The 11,591-nt window shown below is 41.0% G+C and overlaps 1 protein-coding gene across 3 annotated transcripts in view; it reads right to left on the minus strand.

Moving 5' to 3' along the window:
- Nucleotides 1–8,224, minus strand: part of Eloc (elongin C) — a 22,470-nt gene extending 14,246 nt beyond the window's left edge. The window contains exon 1 of one of the 3 annotated variants that reach the window (XM_015485875.2): nucleotides 8,102–8,224. The gene's annotated coding sequence lies outside the window, so the exon portion shown is untranslated. Of the gene's footprint in view, nucleotides 1–7,420; nucleotides 7,440–7,933 lie in introns of those variants that run through there. The other 2 variants (XM_015485874.1, XM_048783069.1) reach the window with 2 other exon arrangements.
- Between the last annotated feature and the right edge of the window lie 3,367 nt (nucleotides 8,225–11,591).

Raw genomic sequence — 11,591 nt, forward strand, 5'->3', positions numbered from 1 at the left:
ATGCTACTATCTTCTATTTCTATTTTATTTTTATTTTTTTTAGAGACAGGGTCTCACTGATTTGCTTAGAGCCTCGCCATTGCTGAGGCTGGCTTTGAACTCAAGATCCACCTGTCTCAGCCTCCTGAGCCAAAGGGATTACAGGCGTGGGCCACCTCGCCCACTGAAGTTGCAGTCTCTCTCTCCCTCTTTTTAAATTTTTTTAGTAGGCAGACACAATACCTTTATTTTATTTGTTCATTTTTATGTGGTGCTGGGAATTGAACCCAGTGCCTCACATGTGCTAGGCAAGCGCTCTACCACTGAGCCCCGACTCCAGCCCCTGAAGCTGCAGTCTCTTAACTCCAAAGATGTTTTAAATCCAGGAAGGTTTTCTGTCTGATTAACCTTTCCAAAGACATACTGACATTACCCCAGATTTAATAAAAATGTAGATTCTACCAGAGGAGGATGGGGAGTTTGTTTCAAAGCAAGTAATTCTGAGGTACAAGGCTGCAATAGAAAATTTGTTAAGTGAACAGCCATAAAAGGAAAATAGCTTTTGATGAGTCTCAATGGATGAAGATGTTTTTATCAGTCTAGACTGTAAGGGGAGAGTGATCCAGGCAACGTAATGAGCAAAGTCAAACAGCTTGGATGGTGGGCATACAGCATAACTCAGTGTTGTTGGAAACCAGTTTACAAATTCATTCCTTCAACAGATATTATTTTTCTTTTTGCTACATTGGGGACTGAACCCAGAAGTGTTCTACCACTGAGCTATCTCCCCAGCCCTTTTTATTTTGAGACACTAAATTGCCCAGGCTAGCCTTGAACTTGCAATCCTCCTGCCTCAGTCTCCCCAGTAGCCTGGATTTAGGTGTGTACCACCCTGCTAGGCTAGAGGATTTCTTACTGAAACCTTATAGCATAAATTGGGTCCCCACTCCTGTGCTTGCCTGGGTCCACTCTTCTGCCATCAGTTAAGGGAGACCAGGTGGCTGCATGTTTAGATCCCCACAGTGCCACTCTGTAGACTTAAATTGTTCCATCTCAGCTTAAAGAATAAGAATATTAATACCTACCACATGGGCTGGTATGAACTTTAATAAGAATACACCATTGCAGAGATGTCTGGGTTAAGTTGTCCGAGGTTGACTAAAACTGTACCTTAGAATTTTCTACCTTAATAACTAGATATCAGTTACCTTTAATTACTAATTAGTACTTACCATTGTTAAAGATCTTTGAAGCAGGCTCCAAACATTTTCCATTTAACCTATTACAACTCATAATTCGAAGGATAAGAAATCATTCTATTGAGCTAAAGATGAACAAGTTTGTTCTACAACAACTCAGGGTTTATACTGTTTTGTTTCCTGAGAACTGGAAAATTATGTTACTTTTAACTACAAAACTCTCGAATATTTACTCTTATCTGGATTCTCCCCTGGGACCTTCAGTGTCTAAATATATACATTAGAATTTTCCACAGCTCAGTATAAGGTGACATTAACCTATCACAGAAAACATTGCTAGCTCCCCACTCTATCTTCATCTGTGATGCCTGATATAACTTTTATGTTTGACTTCAAATTAAGACTCATTAATGTGGCCCCAGATCATACAGGTGAGTTGGGTGGGGTAGATAGGTCCTGGGAACTTTTGTGGTACAGAATAGCTCAAATACTGGCCTGGATGTCAAAGATGAATCCTCCTGGACTCATATTTAAGGGTTCTTTGGCTCATACAAATGCTTATTCAACTTATTGAATTTTTTTCCCCTTTCCTTTCCTTTTCTTTCTTTTGCTGGATATAGAACCCAGGACCTCATGCATGCTAGGGACCATTCTAAGTGCTTTTCACTTTCTACCACTAAATTCTATTCCTCCCACCAGGACTTTTTAGTGGTACAGGAGATTGCGCCAGAGGTGCTTTATCCCTGAGCTATTTTCCAGCCCTTTTTATTTTTATTTTTAGAGACAGGGTCTAAGTTGTTGAGCCTGGTCTCAGGTTTGGGATCCTCCTGCCTCAGCCTCTTGGGTCACTAGGATTATAGGCATGCACCACCACACCCAGCTCCTTCAACAAGTAGTTACTGAGGGTTAGAATGCCAAGTACTATCCTAGGCATTGGGGACACAGAGAAAAACATTAACAGAAGATTCTCATGGAAAGAAAGGTGGGGACAGAAGATTAAAATAACGTGTGAGATAGAAGAAGAGCTATGGGGAAAAGTAAAGCAGGGTAAGGTAAGTAGGGAATGGGCAGAGAGGAGATGAGGCTGGTATTGTATTCAGGGTGGTAAAGACAGGCTTCACCAACACTTGACAGAGACCCATACAAAGTAGGGAGTAAGATATGGTTATCTGAGGCCTGAAAGAATGAATCTTTGAAAGAAGAGAACACCAAGACACCAGTTTGGCCAGAGGAGTGAGTCAAGGAGAGAATGTAGGAAAAGAGGTCAGAGATTGGGGAGTTGGGCCTTATGAAACAAAAGAGTGACTGATAAGGAACACAGGCTGAGATATGGATTTTTAATGCCTAATTTAAGAACACAGGGGAAGATACACAGTCCTTTGTAACACTATCCTCTTTCATTTCTCCTACCTAACCATTCTAGTATTGTTTTCTATCATCCATGAAGACTTGATTTTAGCCCTCCACATAAAATAGTGCTTAAACGCAATTGACCTTTGCAGATTCCTAGCTATGTCACCTTGGGGGAAATTATATAACCTTCTGTGCCTAAGTTTCTATAACATGGGAATACAGAGTCTACCCCAGAGCCTTAAAGAATGAGTTTATGTAAAAAGCACTTAGAATGGTGCCTAGCACAGAGCAAACACATCGAAACACTAACTTCTATGATTATTTCCAAACCAGAGGCTCACTCATCTATGCCTATCTACATATGAACACGTATGTATATATGTGTATAGACACACACACTCTTCTAGATGCTTCAGATAATCTGTGGACAAAATAAAGACACGTTATTTTAGTCTTTATTTCCCAGTCTGGAAATTACATTTTAGTGTGGGAGATAGCAATCTTTTTCTGTAAGGGGACAGATAAGTAAATATTTTATACTTAGCAGGCCAGGTCATAAGCTCTCTGTCACAACTACTCCAACTCTGAGTAGAAGGCAAAAGCAGCAAGACAGATGTAAACAAATGAGTATGATTGTGTTTCCACAGTTTTATTTACGGCAGAGAATTTTGAATTTCACATAATTTTTATTATGAGTTATAAAAATTTTCTTTGAATTTTTGTTCAACTGTTAAAAAATGTAACAACCATTTCTAGTTCTTAATCTTAAATCCCTCAGTCCTAGAGGCTCATGGATAAGAAGCAAAAGAATCCTAAACCCTTAATTTCTATCTTGAGACCATATTAGGTTAAGGGACAGGATTTCTGATTCTTGTCTCCCAAATGAAGGAAATAAACTAGATTGTGTCAACAAGTCCCTTCTAGCGCTACCATTTTAATGCCTGAGTCCATCTTAAGTTCACCTTGCCCTTACAACTGCCTTTAACTCAATTTCCCATCTTTATTAAGCATTTATCTCCACACAACAGATTTTTTTGGGGGGGGGCAGGTGGGAGTGAGAGGGTACTGGGTATTTAACTCAACCATTGAGCCACATCCCCAGCCCTTTTTTGTATTTTATTAGAGACAGGGTCTCATTGAATTGCTTAGAGCCTCGCTTTGAACTCTCGATCCTCTTGCCTCAGCCTCCCAAGCTGCTGAGATTATAGGCGTGTGCGAGCCCAGTTACAATACAGAATTTACAGAGCACTGCATGTTCCCTCTGAGTGTTTGCTTCACCCTGTAAACTGCCTAATCACCTTTTTAAACATCTCCAGATTCCTTTGTTTCAGTTTGCAAAAATTATGAGCAGTTATTTCCAATATATTGTGTACATCTACTCATAGATTCTGTACCTTATAAAATCATTTAGAAGAACCTTTAGAATGATGGGCTAAAAATACACTGAAATAAATCACTTCAATTACCTTATCTTCCTACCTACAACTTACCTGCATCTATACACCATATACTATTCATGTTTTTGTTTCAAAAGTTGAAAAAAAAATATACGTCTTGCCCATAGTCAGCTCTTCCATTAAGCACTGAGTCCTATACCTTTTCCCCTAAGGACTTGCTTTTGTCATTATTCATATCCTCACGCCCTCCAACTCACCATCCTCTTTTTTCATTTGGTTCTGGGGACTGAACCCAGGGCCTGGAAAATGTGCTCTACCACTAAACTATACCCCTAGGTTGCCATCCACTCCTAAACCCACTCCAGTCTGACTTTTGGCCTATCAATTTGCTCAAGAGTCTCGTCATATCAAATTTTGCATGGTCACGTGTCCAATTTTTAATCCTCACCTTATTTGTTGCAACTTTACACAACTGCCTACTCCCTTCCTTGAGATATTTCTTTTTTTCCCTTAGTGCTCCTAATGCTATACTCTCCTGTTTTTTTTTTTTTTTTTTTACTTTTATCACTTGTAGTTTTCTGCCTTATTCTCTATTAACATTCGCTTGATATCCTCCAGTACACAGATTTAAATATCACCTATAAAACAGGATTTCCAGATTAACTTCCTAGACTGGTTTCTCTGTTAAGTGCAAGTTATGAACCTCTAATTTGCCTTCTCACATATTCTCAGCTATCTTAATATTCAAACTCAACGAGTCCCATATAGAATTCCTGAGACTTCTCTCAGAAACCATTGTCCCTTTCCAGTCTTCCTCATTTTGGTAAATGGTACTCAAAAGATGCTCAGGCAAAACATATGATCATTTAGTTTTTTTTTTTTTCTTTTGTCCCAGGGTGAACTGATTTGACTCCAGCTTCAAATTAAATTCCAAATCAGACCATTTCTCATTTATTTCTAACTCTATACCTCTAGTTCAAGCTACCATATCTCAAACAGAATACTACAAAGTCTACTCATGAGATTGTTTCCCCATCTTCTTCCCAGCTGGTCTGTTCTCCACCCAGCAAACTACCATCTCAAGCATAAACCAGTATCACTTTCCTGCACAAAACCCTCTAATGCTTTGACTTCTCATTACAGATAGAAAGAGGACTATAAGGCCCCAATCTTATTTATTTCTTGTTAACTTCTCTCACCTCATCTTGCACTACTTCTCCTTTACTATGTTCCACTCACCTTGATCTTCTTAGTATTCTTTGAATAGGTCAAGTTTACTCACATCTCAAGATCTTTGCATTTGCAGTTGCTGCTGTCTGAAAAATTCTTCCTTTAAGTCTTCCTTAAGACAGCTAAAACATCAACTCCTCAGAGAGGTCTTCCCTGATTAGTCTATCAAAATTAGACATTCCCATCCCAGTTACACTAACCCCTAATCTTGACATATTTCCTTTAAGCACTACCTGAAACTATTATTTGATTACTTATACATATACTCTCTTCTCAAGTTCTTTGAGGGCAGGCCTGAAACAGTGACAATAATAGTAGATTCTCAATAAATATTTTTTTAAAATTTGAGGCACCACTGGATGAGCTATGTCTGACCTTATATAATAATGGAACAATAAATCATTTAGGATGGCAGGTTAGCTGAAATGCATAAACACATAAGAGCATAAATTTAATTTGCAGCATTTGAAAATTATACAAAAAAAAAGCACTAAACTAATATTACTTTAGAACTCGATATATAGGGCTGACTATAATTTCTGGGTGTCCACTACTGCTTAATTTTCTGACAGAAGTACCATCTAGTAGTGATAAAGATTCTCTCCTTTTGAAATAAATGTGTAATTTTTGAATGATAGTTTAGACAAAACTTTACTCTCCATGCCCATGGTACTGAGACTGAAACTGGGAGTTCTCTGCTGAGCTACATCTCCAGCCCTTTTCATCTTTTGAGACAGGGTCTCACTAAATTGGTTAGGACCTCCCTAAGTTACTAAAGCTGGCCTTGAAATTATAATACTCCTAACTCAGGCTCTGGAGTTGCTGGGATTATAGGTATGTGCCACTGTGCCTGCCATCACCAAACCCTTTATCATTTAAGGCAGGGCCTCACTAAGTTGTAGAGGCTAGCCTCAAACTTGCAATTCTCTTGCCTCAGTCTCCTAAGATGCTGGGATTACAAGTATGTGCCACCACACTTGGCTAAACCTTCACATTTAACAAAAAAGAGTTTTTAAAAATTTAAATAGGAGGCTGGGGGTATAGTAGAGCACTTGCCTAGCATATGGGAAACCCTGGGTTCCATCCCCCAAACTGCAAAAAATTAAATAAAAATAAATACATAAATCAACACAAGATAAAAATGAAGTAGAACCCTGAATCATCACAACAAATATCCATGATGGGAAGAATCACAGCTGTTTCCTTGACATTATATCTCTAGAAAGAATAAATCCACTTGTGACTTCTTGGTATTTATCCAAAAGAATTAAAGTCAACTGAAGCAATACATGCATTCCTATGTTTATAGCAATAGGAGTGCAACTCACAGTAACCAGGCTCAACAGATGAATGGATAAAGAAAATGTGGCATATATTCACTGCATACACATCATGGAGTTTTATTTAGCTTTAAAAAATAAGTAAATTGGGCTGGGGATGTGGCTCAGGCGGTGGTGCGCTTGCCTGGCATGCGTGCGGCCCGGGTTCGATCCTCAGCCCACCACATACAAACAAAGATGTTGTGTCCGCCGAAAACTAAATATTAAAAATTCTCTCTCTCTCTCTAAAAAAAAATAAGTAAATTATGTCATTTGCTGATAAATGGATGGAATTTCAGAACATCACGTTAAGCAAACTAACCAGACTCAAGAACGTCAAGAGCTGTTATGTTATATCATAGATATTAGAGAGAAAAAAAGGAATCTGGTAAAAATAGAAAGGAGACCAGTAAAAGAGAGGACAAGGACCACCAGGAGGAAAAAGGCAGGGCAAAGAGAGGTACTGGGAAATGAAATTAACCAAATCATGTTATGTACACGTACAAATATGTCACAGTGAAACCCACTAATATACATAATTATTGTATACCAATAATTTTTTAACTCACATGTGAACTGTGATTTTTCAACATGATTATAACGTAGGTGAGATTAGATATTTGTCATTTTAGGCCACTTAACGAAAAAGGAAATAAATTGAGATCAAAAAGCAAATTTGGAACTTTAAAAATAAGTTTTTGTTTGTTTTTTATAAAGACTAAAGATTGGGTTGGGGTTGTGGCTCAGTGGTGGAGCGCATGTGTGAGGCACTGGGTTCGATCCTGAGAACCGCATATAAATAAATAAGACTAAAGAGTTCAGTTACTTTCTACACTGAAAGAGATGCTCAATAGAAATGTTCACACTAAATGACCCAAATTCCACAGTTAAATGCTACTAAAGAGATTTCAGTAAGAAATCAATTGGACACTATATTTGATACCTTCTTTCAGTCAAGACTGGGATGTAGATGCACGAAAACCCCAACCAACCAAAGTCAGGAAGAGATCATCCAAGGAGTTGCCTGGAAGATAAACTCTTTTCGGGGTCCCGCTGCTGGAAGAGTGAGGACCCACTCCTGGGACTAGAGACTGACTTCAAGACAAGAACGAACTGAACGCACATGATTAAAGAAAAAAGAAAAAGACGAGAGGGATGCCATACTCCTAACTCCACCCTCCCGCGCTCAGCCCAGCGAAGGCCCAATCTCGCCGGGAGCCTCCCCTCCTTCAACATCTTTCCAAGCCCACCGAGGGGCGCCAGAAAAGGTCCCGCCAACCTCCTCTCCCCTCCCCCAAACCAAGAGCTGGGGAGGCCCGGGAGGTTAAGAGCTTCCGTTCCTTCCCCGCCCAGATGGGAAGGGGTGAGAAGTGGGACTGTGAAACCACCCAGTTCTAGCCTCCCTCACTCTCCACGCGTACCAGCAGCTCGGTTCCCGCCCCAACCCGACACTCACTCGTCAGCCTCGCAGCCACCGCAGCCGAGTCCCCTCGTACCGCCACAGCCCCTACTCCAGGGCCACCCCCCCACCCCCAGCTGCCTGCCCCTGTGAGTTCCGGGGCAGTCGAAGGAATTACTTCCGCCGGGTCATTGCCGCTTTCTGCGACGGGCGGGAGATTAGTACCTGGTGAGGCTTGAGACGCGGTCCTTCGCCCACGGGTCTGCAGGAAGTGCGTAGCGTCTCTTCCCTTCCCCTTCAGTAACTCAGGCCCTCCAAAGAGACGTCACTGGCAAACCTCCACCAGTACGATTCTAGATATTTTGGATTCCCAGCATGCCGCGCCAACCTAATCCAATTTCTGCAAAGGCTCTCGGGAATCTTAGGCAGAACTGCACCTTGGGACTTGTAGTTTTTCTGGAGAGTTGCTGTTGTTGGTGTTTGGCCCCAGGCAGCGGTGCATCCTGGAACTTGTAGTTTCTTGTGCTGCACGTTAGGATTTCGGTAGTGGTAGAGGTTTTGCCTGCCTCTGGTTTGTGGGTACGCTTGGAAGTGGAAGATAGTGCAATGGAAAGATTGAGACGTGGGAGTGGGTTTCCCATGCTAATAAAATCGTGCTCTTAATAAAGCAGCAGCTGCCTTTTGAAAAGTTGCAGGGCGTGTTGACGAGCATCTCAACGGCTCGCTTAATCCGCTAGCTTCATTTCCTTTTTTCCCGGTATAGCTCTGTGTTTACTGAAAACTAGCCACACCCCCACTCCCACTCTGGGAGCCGTTCTCCGCCCCCAAGTCTAGTCTCCTGGGTTTGTAGATTTTGAGCTCACTCACGGAAAGTCCTGGGCTTTGATGCTCAATTTAGGAACCATATTTCCCATCCCCGCCCCCCACCCCCGGGCTTTGCCCACCCCGTCTCCGAATGCCCTCATCTTGCATTCTTTCGAACAGCCTTTCCTTTTTACTTGCTTTCCTGTGGTTAGATATAGGCACCTTTCCAAGAAGGCTGAAACAGCTAAATTAAGTTCACCCTCTACTGCTTTTATGGAGTGTGGCATGAAGAGGATGTTAGGGCTAAGGCACTCAACGTTGCAAGTTACTCAGCGAGGCACTGTTGTATAATAATACCCACAAAAGGAAACTAGATACATGGGCGACTCAGTTTCTTTTTGAACTGATTAATGACTTTTGCCTGAAAGGCTTTTTTTTTTTTTTTTAAGTGTCAGTGCTGGGTAACAAATCCAGGGCTTTATGCATGCAGGCCAGCATTCTATCACTGAGCTATATCCCCAGCCCTAAAAGGCTTTTTAAAATTTATTTTGGTCAGAAAAAGATATTGTATTTTTAGAATTAATCTCCAGAATAGAACATGCTGCCCTATATTAACTTTTCAAAGCCTTTGCAGAAATAATAAAGATTTTGGCCGTGTTAGTAGCTCAAGATGGAGTTTCATGAGGGTGGCGGGGGGCATTGGGGGTGCAGATGAAACTGAGGGAAAACTGTAATAAACAATCTAGCTTCACTGCTTTTTAGTTACTTGCTTTTAATCATCAATTTTATAGGTCCCATAACTAAACAGTATACTCCCATTAGCTTTGTTATAAATAACACCTCTGATACATGGTTTTTTAAAAAACATTTTTGTTAGTTATTGGTGGACCTTTATTTATTTATTTGTTTATATGTGGTGCTGAGAATGGAACCCACAGCCTCACACATGCTAGGCAAGTGCTCTACCACTGAGCCACAACCCAGCCCCCCCCCCATACATGGGTCTTAATGATAATAATTGCCTAAATTGTTTTCCAGGAACTTGTAAAGATGCCTTTGTCTATCTCCAACTGGTTAAAACCACTAACCCTTTGTTTAGGCCTGTGCAGGTGTCCATGGGTGACCTTTGATAACAGAGGGGTAGCACTCACAGATCACCTGAATGCTGCTATTCTCCGGAATGAAGAGTTATGGAGTTTGATTACATGTTCATAGACCACTGATTACTTCACTTTTCCCTGCCCCTAATTGCCTTTCCCCATGCCTAAGACCACCCTGTTTCTTTTTTTTCTAATATTTATTTTTTAAATTTTAGGTGGACACAATATCTTTCTTTTACACTTATGTGGTGCTGAGGATCAAACCCAGTGCCCCATGCATGCTAGGCGAGCACTTCACCACTGAGCCACAACCCCAGCCTCATGACCACTCTATTTTTTGAACCTATAAATACCTTTCTCAAGGTTTGGATATGAAATGACCCCCAAAGGCTCATGTATTGAAGACTTGGTTCCTAATGATCAATGGTGGAGCTTTTGAGAAGTGATTGGATCATAAGAGTTCTAACATCATCGTGATGGATTCATAGCTGAATGGATTTATTGGAGGGTGGTGGAAACTATAAGAGGTAAGGCCTAGTTGGAGGAAATAGATTACTGAGGTGTGCCCTGGAAGGATATATCTGAAACCATGAACCAAGAGAAATCTTTACTCCTTTAAGTTGTTTTTCCCGGGTATTTTTGTCACAGTGACAACAAACTGACTAACACAATTCTAGATCTTATCTTTGGAGAGGAAGATTTGAGTCTAATTTTCCTCTTTCCACATGATTGGCACCTAGTGAATAAACTCTTTTGCAAAATTAATTGTTTTGTTAGTTGCTAAGCAGGAACTTTGTTTTTTTCAGAAGTACCAGGGATTGAACTCTGGGGCCTTTGACCACTGAGCCACATCCCCAACTGTCCTATTTTGTATTTTATTTAGAGACAGGATCTCACTGAGTTGCTTAGTACTTTGCTTTTGGTGAAGCTGACTTTGAACTTGTGATCCTCTAGCCTCAGCCTCCAGAGCTGCTGGGATTACAAGCCTGTGCCACTGCACTCAGCCCTAGGCAGGAACTTTTAGGGGCAAGAACCTGTGCTTGCACGGGAAGAAGCTGCTACCTCTTTAAATGACTGCTAACATTCATTAAGAGTTGTTTTGTTTTGTTTCGGAAAATGCCCTCCAGAGAAAACCACAAGGAACCTGCTTAAACTAGCCAAAATCACTGAGTCATTCTTTTAGGTGACCTAGAATAAAACTTGGTCATCATAATCTCATTGTAACCAGGCAGAGTGGCTTATGCCTGTAATCCCAGTGGTTTGGGAGGCTGAGGCAGGAGGATTGAAAGTTCAAAGTCAGCCTCAGCAATTTAGTGAGGTCCTAGGCAACTCAGTGAGATCTTATCTCTAAGTAAAATATTTTTAAAAGGACTGGGAGATGTGGCTTAGTGGTAAAGTACCCCTGGGTTTAATCCTTGGTACCAAAAAAAAAAAGTTATCACTATGATTATGTTGCTAATCTCTCTCTCTCTCTCTCTCTCTCTCTCTCTCTCTCTCTCTCTCTTTTTGTGGTGCATGAGGATTGAAACCAGGGTTTGTACATGTGAGGCAAGCATTCCACCAACTGAGCTGTATACCCAGCCCATGATGATAAATTCTCTACTGAGTAGTTGGGGATCTGATCTGCCATCTTTGAACATGCAGTGTATGAAGCATAGTCTCCACCGTGCTAGTCAGTTTTTCATGATTGTGGCCAAAATATACTTGACAAGAACAACTTAAAGGAGGAAAGGTTTATTTTGGCTCACAGTTTCAGAAATCCAGTCCATGGCTGGCTGACTAGCAAGGCAGAAACATCTTGGTGGAAAGCT

Source organism: Marmota marmota, unplaced genomic scaffold (genome assembly GCF_001458135.2).
Source record: "Marmota marmota marmota unplaced genomic scaffold, marMar, whole genome shotgun sequence".
NCBI classification, from domain to species: Eukaryota; Metazoa; Chordata; class Mammalia; order Rodentia; family Sciuridae; genus Marmota; species Marmota marmota.